Source organism: Mesocricetus auratus, unplaced genomic scaffold, assembly GCF_017639785.1.
Source record: "Mesocricetus auratus isolate SY011 unplaced genomic scaffold, BCM_Maur_2.0 Super-Scaffold_100011, whole genome shotgun sequence".
In the NCBI taxonomy this organism is placed as follows: domain Eukaryota; kingdom Metazoa; phylum Chordata; class Mammalia; order Rodentia; family Cricetidae; genus Mesocricetus; species Mesocricetus auratus.
The window spans coordinates 61,047,290-61,060,547 of record NW_024429195.1 but is presented as its reverse complement, the minus strand read 5'-3'; the positions used below and the strand labels follow the sequence as shown (position 1 = coordinate 61,060,547).

General features: G+C 42.7%; 1 protein-coding gene and 1 long non-coding RNA gene across 5 annotated transcripts in view; one reads left to right on the top strand and one right to left on the bottom strand.

Annotated features, from left to right (window-relative positions):
* The window catches only part of Syt1 (synaptotagmin 1), a 381,145-nt gene that overhangs the window by 9,166 nt on the left and 358,721 nt on the right, over positions 1–13,258 (bottom strand). The window lies entirely within an intron of this gene.
* Positions 1–13,258, top strand: part of LOC110340528 — a 127,193-nt gene that overhangs the window by 16,348 nt on the left and 97,587 nt on the right. Inside the window, exons 2-3 of one of the 3 annotated variants that reach the window (XR_002382323.2) lie at positions 6,037–6,142; positions 7,081–7,276. The exons of 1 other annotated variant lie outside the window; for it this stretch is intronic. This is a non-coding gene — a long non-coding RNA (uncharacterized LOC110340528). The remainder of the gene's footprint in view (positions 1–6,036; positions 6,143–7,080; positions 7,277–13,258) is intronic. One more of the 3 variants, XR_002382322.2, reaches the window with a different exon arrangement.

Here is a 13,258-nt window from a genome sequence, read left to right as displayed (position 1 = left end):
ATCTCTCTCTCTCTGGACCTCAGTAGAATGTGACTCCTTGTGGTGGTTTGAAGGAAAATGGCCTCCAAAGGGAGCGGCACCATTAGGAGTTGTGGTTTTGTTGGAGTGGGTATGGCCTTGTTGGAGGAAGTGTGTCACTGTGGGGGGTGAGCTTTGAGTTCTATGCTCAAGCTATTCCCATTGTCACAGTTGATTTCCTGTTGCCTTGTGATCAAGATGTTGCCAGCACCATGTTTACCTGCCTGCCACCATGCTCCCTGCCACGCTCATGATGACCTTGATGACCTCGGTTAAATGCTTTCCTTTGTAAGTGTGGCTGTGGTTACAATGTCCCTTTTCAGGAACAGAAACCCTACCTAAGATAGTCCCGAAGGACAGAAAATGCACATTATATTGACCATTCATCTTTACTGAAACAATCTGACACATAATGAAGATGGGGGGGAGTAATTTGTGTATGCTATGATTCAGTCTAACACCCAGCTGCATTCTATCCCCCAAGTCGTTGTCTTTTTTGTTTTTGTCAAATGAACAAGTAGAATGTATTTAGGGCTTTACAATGAAGGTTTTCTTTCTTTTCATCCTGTCTTCTTCCTATTGCCCCAAAGCTTACATATTTGGATACAGGTCGTTTGGGGATTAAAATTTTTTTTTATTTCAGTGCTGCACTTAGGGTAGGGATCATTTTTTTGTCTGTCTGAAGTCTTAGACTGTGTCTCCATTGTCTCCAGCCTTCTCCAGTTTCTGCTCCTTTACCGCCTCCATTCCAAAGTGTTCTCTGGCTTCCCTTCCTGCACGGAAGTCTTGTCCTGAATTCTGACCCCTTTGCTTTGAGGACAAACATACAGATTTTTGAAAGCAAAGAGCACCTCTCCTGCAAGCAGGCCTCTGCGTGATTTAGTTTGTTCTGTTTTAACGGTTAGTCTGAGAAGCAAATCCTTGTAAACTCCTAGTGTCATGGTGGTTAACAATGTTATGGAAATGATACGATAGGCTGTAATGGGACTTAATAATGCGGCTTTTCTTGAGTTCTGCAGATAGACACTAGGCATGGTGTTGGAACATCCCTTGGGGTGTGGGAGCTGTGGAAATAGTGTGGGGAATTATGCAAGCAATGAAACGGGGCTACCCCCCTCAGGCACTCTGTGTCCCTGTAGCTTGTGGAGTCCTCCAGTTCCCAGCAGCAAGCAGTCATGGTCATCTTCCTCATCTGAATACCGACAACCCTTCTTCAGAAACATCTAATAACACCTGCTGCCACCTGAACAGGCACAAGACTGAGAGACATGGCATGCCTTTTGTTTGTTTAATTTCTATTAAAAACACTAGCCTATTTCTTTTCAGGCTTTGTTAGGAAGAAAGAAAGGTCTTTTCTCTGGCCTCTGGTTTCCAATGATCTTTGGCTGCAACTTAAACAAGAGAGGCTGGAGACCATCATCAGCAAATTCTGATGACCTGAACCCTATTCCTAGAGCCCACAGAAAGCTAGGACAGACATGACTCCACGGAGTTGTCCTCTGACCTACACATGTGTTTCATGGTACAGGATTCCTGTACTCACATTCACAACACACACACACACACACACACACATGTTCACATACACACACATACTCACATTCACTCACACACACACAGAGAGAGAGAGAGAGAGAGACAGAGAGAGAGAGAGACAGAGAGAGAAAGAGAGAGAGAGAGGGAGAACGAGAGGGAGGATTGAAAGAAGGACTTCTCTGTCAGTGAAACAGTCATGAGATCTGCATGGCATGTCTGGGTCATTGTCAGGTCTCTCATTGGGTTTTGCTCTGTGTCATTGCTTCTTTCAGACAACATTGCATGGCTGTCTTTTGTTTTTTTTTTTGTGGGAAATAAGGTTTGCTGGACTTTATCTCCTCCCTGTCACAATGTTCTGACTTGGGAGGATTTTGAGGACACTAATGAGATCACTCTCAAACTTATATGTCAACAAGTCCTTTTAATACACCAAATTAAAGTTTGTGTTCCTGATGTTCACAATTATGGTGGGCAGAATAAGAACTCCTCCCAAGACACGACATTCTAATCTTGAGGACCTGCAAATACGCTGTATCACAAAAGGGGCATGGCAAATGTGATTAAGCCTGGCACATTCAAATGAGGTCAGCGTGGCGTTTCCAGAAGGTCCCACACTTTTCATAAGTCCTTAAAAATGGTAAGAACTTTTCCTGGCTATGATAAGAAAGAAATGGGGCAGAAGGAGAAGGGTGAGGCATATGCCAGTGTGCTGGCTTATTTTATTTATATTTGAGATAGGCTAGCCTGGAACTCACTCTGTAGCTCAGGCTGGCCTCCAACTTCTGGCATAGTCTCTCAAGAATAAACTACCATGCCTTGCTTTGAAGAAAGAAGGAACCACAAGCTCAGTTATGTGAGTGACTGCTAGAAGGAAAAAGTTTAGAAAGGACAAGAAAACAAATAATGACAAGGAGTGTCCTCTTCCCTAGAGCCCCCAGGAAGGACAATCCTGTCCACATGTGGACTTGAGTCCATTGAGGGTTCTGTTAGATTTCCTTGTTAACATTTTATATTGGGACATAGAAATTGCAAGTACATCGGGCAGTGATGGCATATGCCTTTAATCCTAGCACTCATGAGACAGAGGCAGGTGGATCTCTGTGAGTCTGTGGCCAGTCTGTTCAAGACCAGAGATAGTTATAGGACAGTCAAGGCTACACAACGAAATCCTGTTTTGTCTCAAAAAAACAAAACAACAGGAAGAAATTGGATTTATTTATTATGTAGAACATGACTTTTAAAATGCATGTACATTGTGGAATGGCTAAATTGGGCTAACAAACAGGCTTTATTCACATACTTACTTTTCATGGTGAGAACACTTACTATGTACTGCCTTGAAGATTTTCAAGAATACTTGTTTATTGACTACAGTTACCACATCATATAGTAGGTCTATTCAGCTTATTCTTCCTCTTCTTAAATGAATGTGAGGTTTCTAACTCCATACAGCTATATGAAAATACACATGTGCTGTTTCAAGACATGGACTTGGTGATCATTTTTTTCTTAGTGGCAACAGAAAATTAAGCAACCATTTTTTGAAGAGTTTCTTCTGTTTATCAAGCAAGGTGTGAGGATGGGAGTCAAGGTGCTTTCACGGTGTGTGCATGTGTGTGTGTGTGGGGGTTTGTGATTGAATGCAGGGTCTTGGGTGTGCTAGATAAGCACTCTGAGTGGCTTCTCCAATCTTCAAGAAACTGCTCTTTTGGAAAAGGCTGATGCACTCTTCTAAATGTGGTTATGCTGATCTTCAAATCGAAAGCCTTAAAAAGGCTGAGTTATTAGCTGGGCGTTGTTGGCATAAGCCTTTAATTCCAGTACTCGGGAGGCAGAGGAAGGTGGATCTCTGAGTTTGAGGCCAGCCTGGTCTACAGAGTGAGTGCCAGGATAGGCTACAAAGCAATACAGAGAATCCCTGTCTCGAAAAACAAAAACAACAAAACAACAAAAAGGTTGAGTTCTTTGAACAAAAATAAAGTAAAACAACACTGATGATGCCATCCAAAAATCACAGTAATATCTATACATTTTTAGGCTCTATGGTAAAACTAGTGAAATTGGATAAAATATGAGCTGAGAATGCTTTCAAAAGGCTTAAAACAATAATGGTCCTTACACTTGGAAGTGTAATTTATGTTTTCCATAAATCCCTTCCTTCCTTCCTCCCTCACACCCTATCTTCCTTCCTTCCATCCATATCTATCATTTAAAATTATATCATGTCATTTTATAGTACAATAATCCCTGTGAGGAAATGACTGATAATGTCTGATTATTTTTCCTTCAAGAACCAAATCCAGGTTTGCTGTCTCAAAATCTACCGCCCTTTGCGGTATGCTAAGCAGAAAGTTTAGTATAGTGTTTATAAGCACAGATGCTGAAACCAGACTAACTTGGATCTTGGCCCTGCTCCTCACAGCTGTGTGGTCTTGCAGAAAGTATTTAACCTTTTTGGTGTCATGTTTCCTCCAACTGCAGATTAGGGAAAATGATAATAGCTAATCATAGAGTTATAGGATCAAACACATAAAATATTTCAACATCAGGCTGGCATATATTATTATAATATGTTGGGGCAAGTGGCAGCTAATGCAGGCTCTATGACCCAGACTGACCCCAGACTTTACTGACCTGGTGCCCATACCCAGCAAGTAGGAGACTCTCATTTGCTGCAGAAGTGGGATGGTCAGGTCCAAAGCTACCCTCAGCCCCAAATGGCAGTACTAGTGACATTGTCCTAAACAAAAGGACTCTGGCTAGGTAAACAGAGCATTGCTATCAGGTAAACAAGCCTACAGCTTTCTGTTAAATATAAAGGTAGATCTCTTAAGGAAGCTTTGGTTCATGAGGAACCCCTGTTAATCCTCCAGGAACCCCCTTAACCTTGCCCCAAAGGCCAACTACCTTTGGGAAGGGCACCTGGTTCTGGATCAATCTGGACAGTTTGCATCAATTCAGACCCCCACCACCCTGCTGACTGTCATACACAATCTGCTTGCTTTTCCATCTTTTTGCCCAGTTCCCCATAGATGGTCTTGGCAGCTCAATTCCTCAATAAGTCTTTCTTGGATAGTTTCTCTGCCCCATTCCTTAGAGAGACAAACTCCCCTAGTGCTGTACCTTCTCTAAGGTAAGGGTTGACTCGTGAAGACTTTAATCATGTATGTGATCAAAGAATATTACTGCTTTGTGGGGTGATCTTGAAGTGTAAGACAGAAAACTAATTTAGCATCTTGCAAGGTTTTATCCCATTCTTAAAATAAATTACCCAGAGTTAGGAAGGTAAAGTTAGAGACTTAAGCAGAATGTTTTCACGGACGATCTTGGACAGTAGGAGTCAGAACTATTTAATCTTTCTAGATTCTGAAACCAGCTAAAATGCTGACATATTTGGGCATCTCATACATGAGTTATTTATTCATACTTTTCTTGTGTTGCTAAAAATGAGGACATAGAGAGGACTCTTTCCCTATTGGTAAGTCTCATATTTGTGTCCCTTTTTCTGTTAATGTTTTTTTTTTGCTGTGAGAAAATTTCATAATTTAGTTTCTTCCTTCTAGTTTCTACTTTGATATAGAATCTTCCCTCCCTCTCTCCCTCCCTCCTTCCCTCCTCCTCTCCCTCCGCCTTCCTTCTTTGCCCCCTCCCTCCTTCCCTCCCTCCCTCCCTTCCTTCCCTTTCCTCCCCCCCTTTCCTTCTTGCCTCCCTTCTTTCTTTCCTCTTTATCCCCGTTTCTCATCCAGAGTGATGGACAGGAAATAATTATGTTAAGGCTATCCTAATATGATTTATCAAATCACTTATTGAACTTTGCACCAAGACAGTGATGACTTGGAACACTGAACTCCATCAGATAAGAGGATGCCAGGGGATCTCTGGCTGGTGATAAACAGTTTAGTCTCAGTTGCTCTTTTCAATACTGCAGGCCTTATCTGGCAAGGTTTATTTTATTTTATTTTATTTTATTGAAGCTGATTCATTTATTTATTTATTTTCATTTTACATACCAACCCCAGTTTCCCTTCCCTCCCCTCTTCCCACCTCCCAATCCCACCCCACCATTCACTTCTCAGAGGAGGAAAGGCCTCCCTTGGGGAGTCAACAACGTCTGGCGTACCAAATTGAGGCAGGACAAGCCCCTCTCTCCTGTATCAAGGTTGAGCAAAGTATTCCGGCACAAGAAATGGACACCATAAAGTCAATTCATGCACCCAGGATAAGTCCTGGGCCCACTCTGGCAAGGTTTATGATTGCTTGGTCAACCCCAGCTTGGAGGGTCTCAGAGTATGACAAGGTAGTTCTGTAGCTCTGTCATTTGAACAACCCCTTCTGTGGTAATTTGAATATATCTGGCCCCCATAAGCCCATAAGGAGTGGCACTATTAGGAGGTATGGCTTTGTTGCAATGGCTTTGTTGTATGACTTTGTTGGAGGAAGTGTGTCACTGTGGGATGGGCTTTAACAACTCATATGCTTAAGTCATGTCCAGTGCCTCAGACCATTTCCTGTTGCCTGACAATCAAGATGTAGGACTTCTCAGCTGCAGAGCCATGCCGCCTGCCTGTCACCATATCCTACCATGATGGTAATGGACTAAACCTCTGAAACTGTAAACCACCCCATTAAATGTTTTCCTTTATGAGAGTCACTGTGGTCACGGGGTCTCTTCACATCAATTAAAACCTTCCCCAAGACATCTTCTAATGTGTCACCAGATGGACAGCATGGAGTCCAGAAGTACCATTGTATCTGCTCATTGTGTTCATACTTGAGCATGACTAAAAGAATTATACATATGTACATTCTCATACATATCACCTATTAATTGTTGAAGGTGACCTGCCAACAGGCAATTTCTGTCAAACTGATCTGGCCCTGGTGCTCCAGTACCCTTCTCTAGGTAAGATGAACTGTCACCTCCACAGAGTATCTCAGGCGCCATAATCATTCCAACCCCCAACTTTAACCTCTGCACTCCAGATACAGTGGTTGGAGACAGGGTCTCATAGTGTACCCCGGCTGGCCTGGGACGACCTATGTAGAGCAGACAGAGATCCACCTGCTTTGATCTCCAGAGTCCTGGGCTTAAAGGCTCACACTACCACACCCAGACCATCACTGTCTTCTGGTCATGAAATAATAATATAATATAGTAATATAATATAACATAGCTGTACGCAACTCCCCTGCTGTCCTGGTAACTGTCCTTCCTCCTCTGCCCTCCCCAGGCACATTGTACAAAAAGCTCTGCTTGCTTTGATGAGTTTGTCTTTGGAGGGGCTGGTGATCTGGGCAAATCTTGCAGTGTGCATCAAAAGACAGCTCAGAAAGTCTCTCCTACAGATAATTTTCAGGAACTGTTATTTGTTCCTCTCATTTTTGCCTTTGAGAATCAGATGGTAATTCCTTCTTTTATTTCCTCTGGCCTGGGACCCTCACTGACATATTTTATGAGATTGCCATTTTTACTATTATTTGAACACAGTCGGTGAGACTTTTTCCCCTCTGTGCTCCTTTTCTCAGACATTCTACAAAGCAACCCGACATTCCCGATGCCACTCAGCTCTGCTAAACAAAGTTCCTGATGGAGGAACCTGGTATCTGACTACATTGTCTTCACCAGCACTGCCAGCAGCTCAGTGCTCACAGGAGCTGTCACATAAAAAATGAGCTACACAGAAAATGAACTGCTTTCCCTTCAGCTACGGGACCTCAACGGGTAAGCAGAGAACACAAGATGTGTCACAAGGTCACAGCTACCTCAGCCCTTCTCTTATCCTTTAGCCAGAAACTACTCAGTTTCCTCCCTCCTTCACCCCTAAGCCTTTTCTTCACTTTAATTCTGACTTCCTGGAGCCAGAAGTTAGAGCATCTTGGAGCAGAATTCCTTTACTAAGCTTCCGCCATGTTTTCCTTCCATTAGTCCATCCTAACCCACAGCCACTGCTCGAGACCAGAACATCCTTCTGTAGCTGCTGATCTCAAGGGATTCTTCCTGTCATTGCTAAAGCTATGTCACGTGACCATACCACCCATTAGAAATCTTTAGCGGCATCACATCCGGGGTTATGTCTGGTCCATCCTAGGATTTGCTTTGTCTTTCATCCCTGACGTTCAGGGTTTGTCACATGGAACTTTAAATGGCGTAGCTTTGAGCTTCTTCTTTTAGCCTGTGGTGCCCTTTCTCTCTTCGCCCATCTTAACTTTGGTTTAAAAGTCACCTGAAGACGTTCCTGAATGCTCATTTCTAGAGAATGAGGGTTCAGCATCTCATCAAAAGCTTTCAGCTGATTCTCTTTGCCTGTGATCTTTACTTTGTATCTTTTGTCTTCTCTGGTATTGGAGGACATCATTGATATTTCAATAACATAAAAAACAATCTTCTTTTGGGAAAATGTGTTTGTTTGTTTGTTTGTTTGTTTTCCCCGAGACAGGGTTTCTCTGTGTAGCTTCGGAGGCTGTCCTGGAACTCACTCTGTAGACCAGGCTGGCCTGGAACTCACAGGGATTCACAGAGATCCGCCCTTCTGCCTCCCAAGTGCTGGGATTAAAGGTGTGTGCCACCACCGCATGGCAAACATGTTTCTGAATGAAGAATTGTATTTTAAGTGATAGACTTCGGGAGGACAAATACTCATAAGATTGGACTGTCTCCATTACTAGTCTATATTTCTACCTGAAAACCCTAGGTCATTTCTACTCCCTCCTCCCCTGAGGCAGTTCTAGTGTCAATCTGGGCTAACTTCATAGAAATATAATTGCCAAACAGCTGGCTGTAAGCAATGAGATATAAATGAGCCACTAAAGGCTTTGTGTATTTACAATAAGAACTAGAAAGTGGCAGTTCGAAGCCGAATAATGCAGAATGCCTGCCGTTTAATTCTGATGATTTTGCATAATGACACTGTCTTCTTTCTTAACTACCACAATGACCGTGGGCCCTGGTGACCATGGCCTTCTATTTCAAAGACTTTTCTCAGTAAGAATCAGCCTCATCGCAGCAGCTTTGTTTAATGCCTTCTGAGCTGGCACCCAGCTTCGGAGCATCCTCAGGTATTATTCCTTTTATCCTTTGTTCTCTGGATAATGCTCACTGAATTCAGCTTACCTTACTGGATGGAGAAAGTAATGATTACATCAGTTAGGGCTCTAGTGATTGAACCAGCATTTCTAAATGGTTCAAATCAGAAGGTCCCTTATAGGCTTTGTAATATAGAAAAGCCTAGAAGTGGGCCTCTGTAACAGGCATAGCAAGTGTCCCCTGAAACCCTTTCCCTACTTATTTTTGAGCAAAAAAGCCCTGGAGTTTAAAGTTGGAACCATTTTACCTAGCCACACCCATTTCCTCTAAATCTTCTGTGACACTATGGCTGACTGTCTACCTCCTGCTTCTTAGAGGTGATGTAATCAACTTCCACAGTGTATCTCTCAAACTGTGGTTCTGAGTGCGGGGCGGGCGTGGGGCATGGGGACTTCTGGCAGCATCTGGATACATTTCTCATGTCACCACAGAGAAAAAGGGGGCTGCTATGGAAATTTAGGGGGGATTCTGCTAAATATCCTACAATACACAGGATAGACCACAACAGAAAGGATGAGGTCTAAATATCAATAGAGGGGCTGGAGAAATGGCTTAGTAGATAAGAGCACTGACTGCTCCTCCAGAGGATGGAGGTTCAGTTTCCAGCACCCACATGGGCATCTCACTGTCTGTAACCCCAGTTCCAGGGGATCTGACACCTTCACACCAATGCACATAAAATAAATTAAAAAAAGATACCAACAGAAATGAGCTTGATAAACCCCACCTCGGAGTCCACTCTGGCTCTCTGTCTTTCTTTAGGACACAGGTGTGAGGAGTGGGCTGTGGGGCTGCCTTGGCCATGCCTCACCAAGGTGAAGATAGCAGGACAAGAAGGCAGGAAGAGCCTACATCCCCTCCCCGAACTACCTACCTGGCCGGCCACACTATCACCCATGGGTTTAAGGAAGAGGAGGAAGTGGAAAACTAAATCTTGTCTTTTGGGTTATCCCCACCACAGCAGTTCAGTGGGGTGCATGGGCGGTATGAAGTCAGTGATGTCAGCAGGCTCCAGGTTTGCCCACGTCTCTCTCTGAGACGTTCATCTTAAACTGCACATGGTAGCCTTGTCGGCCTTTCTAGATTTTCTTGTTCAGAATACAAATATAAACAGCACCAGCAGTGTCCCTTATGATCACAAAATACTATTTGAAGGGAAAAGAGTCTACACCTAGTATTACCAAGAAAGCTCCAAATTTACTCTGATTGGACAGTGCAGAGAAAATTCCTGCTCTAAAAATCCATTTGCTAAATGGAGTGAGCCAAAGAAGTTTAGATCTGAGAACTAGGTCCCTCTTCAAAAGAGTAAGGAGGAAGGACCACAGTGACTTATTTTTAGAGGTAGAGGCAGGATCTGCTCCATTCAGAGTTCAATGCTAAGAGCAGAAGAGAGGATGGCTCTCAGCCGGACAGTGGCAGCACACACCTTCATCCCAGCACTCAGGAGGTAGAGGCAGGCGGATCTCTAAGTTCGAGGCCAGGCTGATCTACAGACTGAGTTCCAGGACAGCTAGGGCTGCTACACAGAGAAAACTTGTTTCATAAGAACAAAAAAACCAAACCAAACCAAACCAAACAAACAAAAAACAGGAAGAAAGGAAGGGAGGAAGGACGGCTGTCAGCAGGCATCAGAAGGGTTTAACCCAAAGGAGGGCTGGCAGATGGGAGGGAACCGGTGAGTGTTTATGGTGTTTTCAATGATGGCCTCTGCCTAAACTTGGGAATGTAATCAAAATTATTTGTCAAGAAACATTTCTCATATTCAAGCAGGTTCCTAGAAATGAACCACCAAACACTTGTCTAAAGTGGCCTAGTAGTGGGAGAGACTATGGACTGCAAAAAGGTAGATTTAGGACTCACCATTTCTTTGTCAAATGCAGTTTTTCCTTCTTACTTGGCACTTACTTGTTCTATGAGTATGGCAATTGTTCAGCAGTAGACAAATAATTAAATAGCCATCAGGTTCAAAGGACTAACAATTTTCAGTTCTATCAGTGACAGTTTCAGCATATTTACTTGAGGGGATCTTTATAAATAATTTATAAGCATTTGGAAAAGACTGTATAAGAGAGTTGGTGTGTCTCTATAGTTTAAAATGACTGTACAGATTAAAATGCTCCCTGCAATGCTATAGCAAGGTTGTAACATTAAAAATATATTCTGGGGAAATTTTCCAAGTGAGCATACAACTTAAAAATAAATTTACATTGGTTAAGTGCAATGCTTACTAGAAGAAAACAACATTGTATAAATGACTACCACAGAGAAAACCAACCCTATTTTAGTGAGACAGATCGGAAAATAGCAAAGGTTGATTTAGTTCATTAATGGTGGCAGCATGCTTTGAAGAGACAAAAAGCACAAAGGCACAATGCTAATCCTGAATTAAATGGAAGGCATTTTCTTTTTAAACACTGGTGGTGGAAACCACCAAATTCCATCTATCATTTTGAGGATCATCTAATGGTTTTTATGTGACTTCAAGCTTCCTGAATAATAACATGGGAATGCACAGACACAAAGTGGAAAGAGAGAGGAGAGAGAGAGAGAGAGAGAGAGAGAGAGAGAGAGAGAGAGAGAGAGAGAGAGAGAGAGAGAGAGAGAGAGAGAGAGAGAAGCTAGCCAGAGGAGATTTCACGGCTGGGGTGCGTAATGTGAAATAAGAGAGCTATGTGTGTATAGTGCTCCACTTCTAGGAGAGGAAGGAGTGCATTGTGTTTGAATGAGCTGGGTTTTTTTTTTTCCTGTTCAGTTTTTATGGATGAGCTTTCCAACTGTAACTCAAGGTTATTTCTCTTACTCAGGAAAATCTCTCATGAGTAGATAAGGTAATAATTATACTTGATGCTTTCTGAATGGCTATAAAAAGTTTGGTGGAATGAGCAAGGATAAACTGTTTGTATGAGATGACAAACAAAATCCAGCAGAAAAATGGTCAAAATGATTCAGAAAGCAAAACAAAATATCGGACAACAAATCTAGCTGAATACATCCCATTTGGGGGAGACTTCGGCTTGGTCTTTTATGGCAGAGGGAAAGGCCCTTAGTGAGATACCACATTGAAAAAGACTAGACATTTCCAATTGATAAAATACATGGGGGATATGGTTACTTTGTGATAGTGCTATGTTTCTAAGTATATGCAATGTAACAAATGGATGCTACTTGTACGTAGTGCAAACAAGCACAAATGGAACAGAGGCATCCTCACACGCCCTATGCCTAAGTGGGGTTGATGCTGTTATAGGTTTTTATCCAAGGGTCATCTAATTATTTCTTTTTTCCTTATTCTTCTTGGTTTTTCAAGACAGTGTTTCTTTGTATAGCCTTTCCTGTCCTGGAACTCACTCTATAGAATAGGCTGGCCTTGAACTCATGGAGATCTGATGGGGGATGTCCTTCTGTATGCTGTGAATATATGTTTCTCTTATTAGTTAATGAATAAATGCTGATTGGCCAGTAGCCAGGCAGGAAGACTAGGAGAATTCCGGGAAGAGAAAAGACAGGGAAGGAGCAGGGAGACACCATGTAGCCATGGAAAGAGAAACATGTCAGAGCATTACGGATAAGTCACAACCTCATAGCAATATATAGTTTAATAGAAATGGGTTAATAATTAAGAGACAGCTAGCCAATAAGAAGCCTGAGCCATCAGGCAAGCAGTTTATAATTAATATAAGCCTCTGTGTGTTTATTTGGGACCAAACGGCTTTGGGACCAGCTGGGAAGGAGATTTCATCTATAGAGATCCTTCTGGCCCTGCCTCCTGAGTGCTGGGATTAAAGGCATGTGCCACCACTGCCTGGTCATCAAATTCTTATAATGGATTAACAAGCACCAGTCCTCACAAACTTCCTATTCCTGTATGCGCTTGCTTCAAAATAGTCACACCCCTTCTGAAACTCTGCCATGTATGTAGTAGGCAGTTTATGGACTGAAATGCCTTTGGGATAGCTGAAGGGAGGATCTGGAAAGGCTTGTGAAGGTTCTAGAACTTGCTGCAGATCTGGGCATGGGGCGAGGAAATGGTTGGTGCACTTAGCTAGTGGATGAGATCCTAGAGCCTGCTCTTCAGCTTCAGAAAGGGAACAGTCATGTTTCAGGGACCTGCTTTCTTTTTAGAGTCCATGAGCCTGGAAGGGGATGATGAACAATGCAGTTTTTTGTTTCGTCATTAGAAAAAAGGACACTAAAAAAGATTCATAGGGGCTGGAGAGATGGCTCAGTGGTAAAGAACATTGGCTACTCTTCCAGAGGACTCAGGTTCAAATCATAGCATCCACATGGCAGCTCACAACTGTCTGCAACTTCACTTTCAGAGGAAGCTACCCTCACGCAGACAAACGTACACATACAATAAACATAAACAAAATATTCAAGCATGTGATGAGGACACAGACAGACACAGAAGATTTGCAGTCTTGCTGGTAGCTCATATATCCCAACTCTGCTTTGAGATTTCACAGTATGAATGATGCATGTCTTGTTTAAAAAGAATTGCCACCTGGCTGGCCTGTTATTGAGGTTTTTATCTGGATGCTGTTTTTCCAGAGAGAGATTTCGCCTGGTTCATCAATGACTAAATATGGTTCTCTTTCAAAAATCTGCATGACTCTGAAA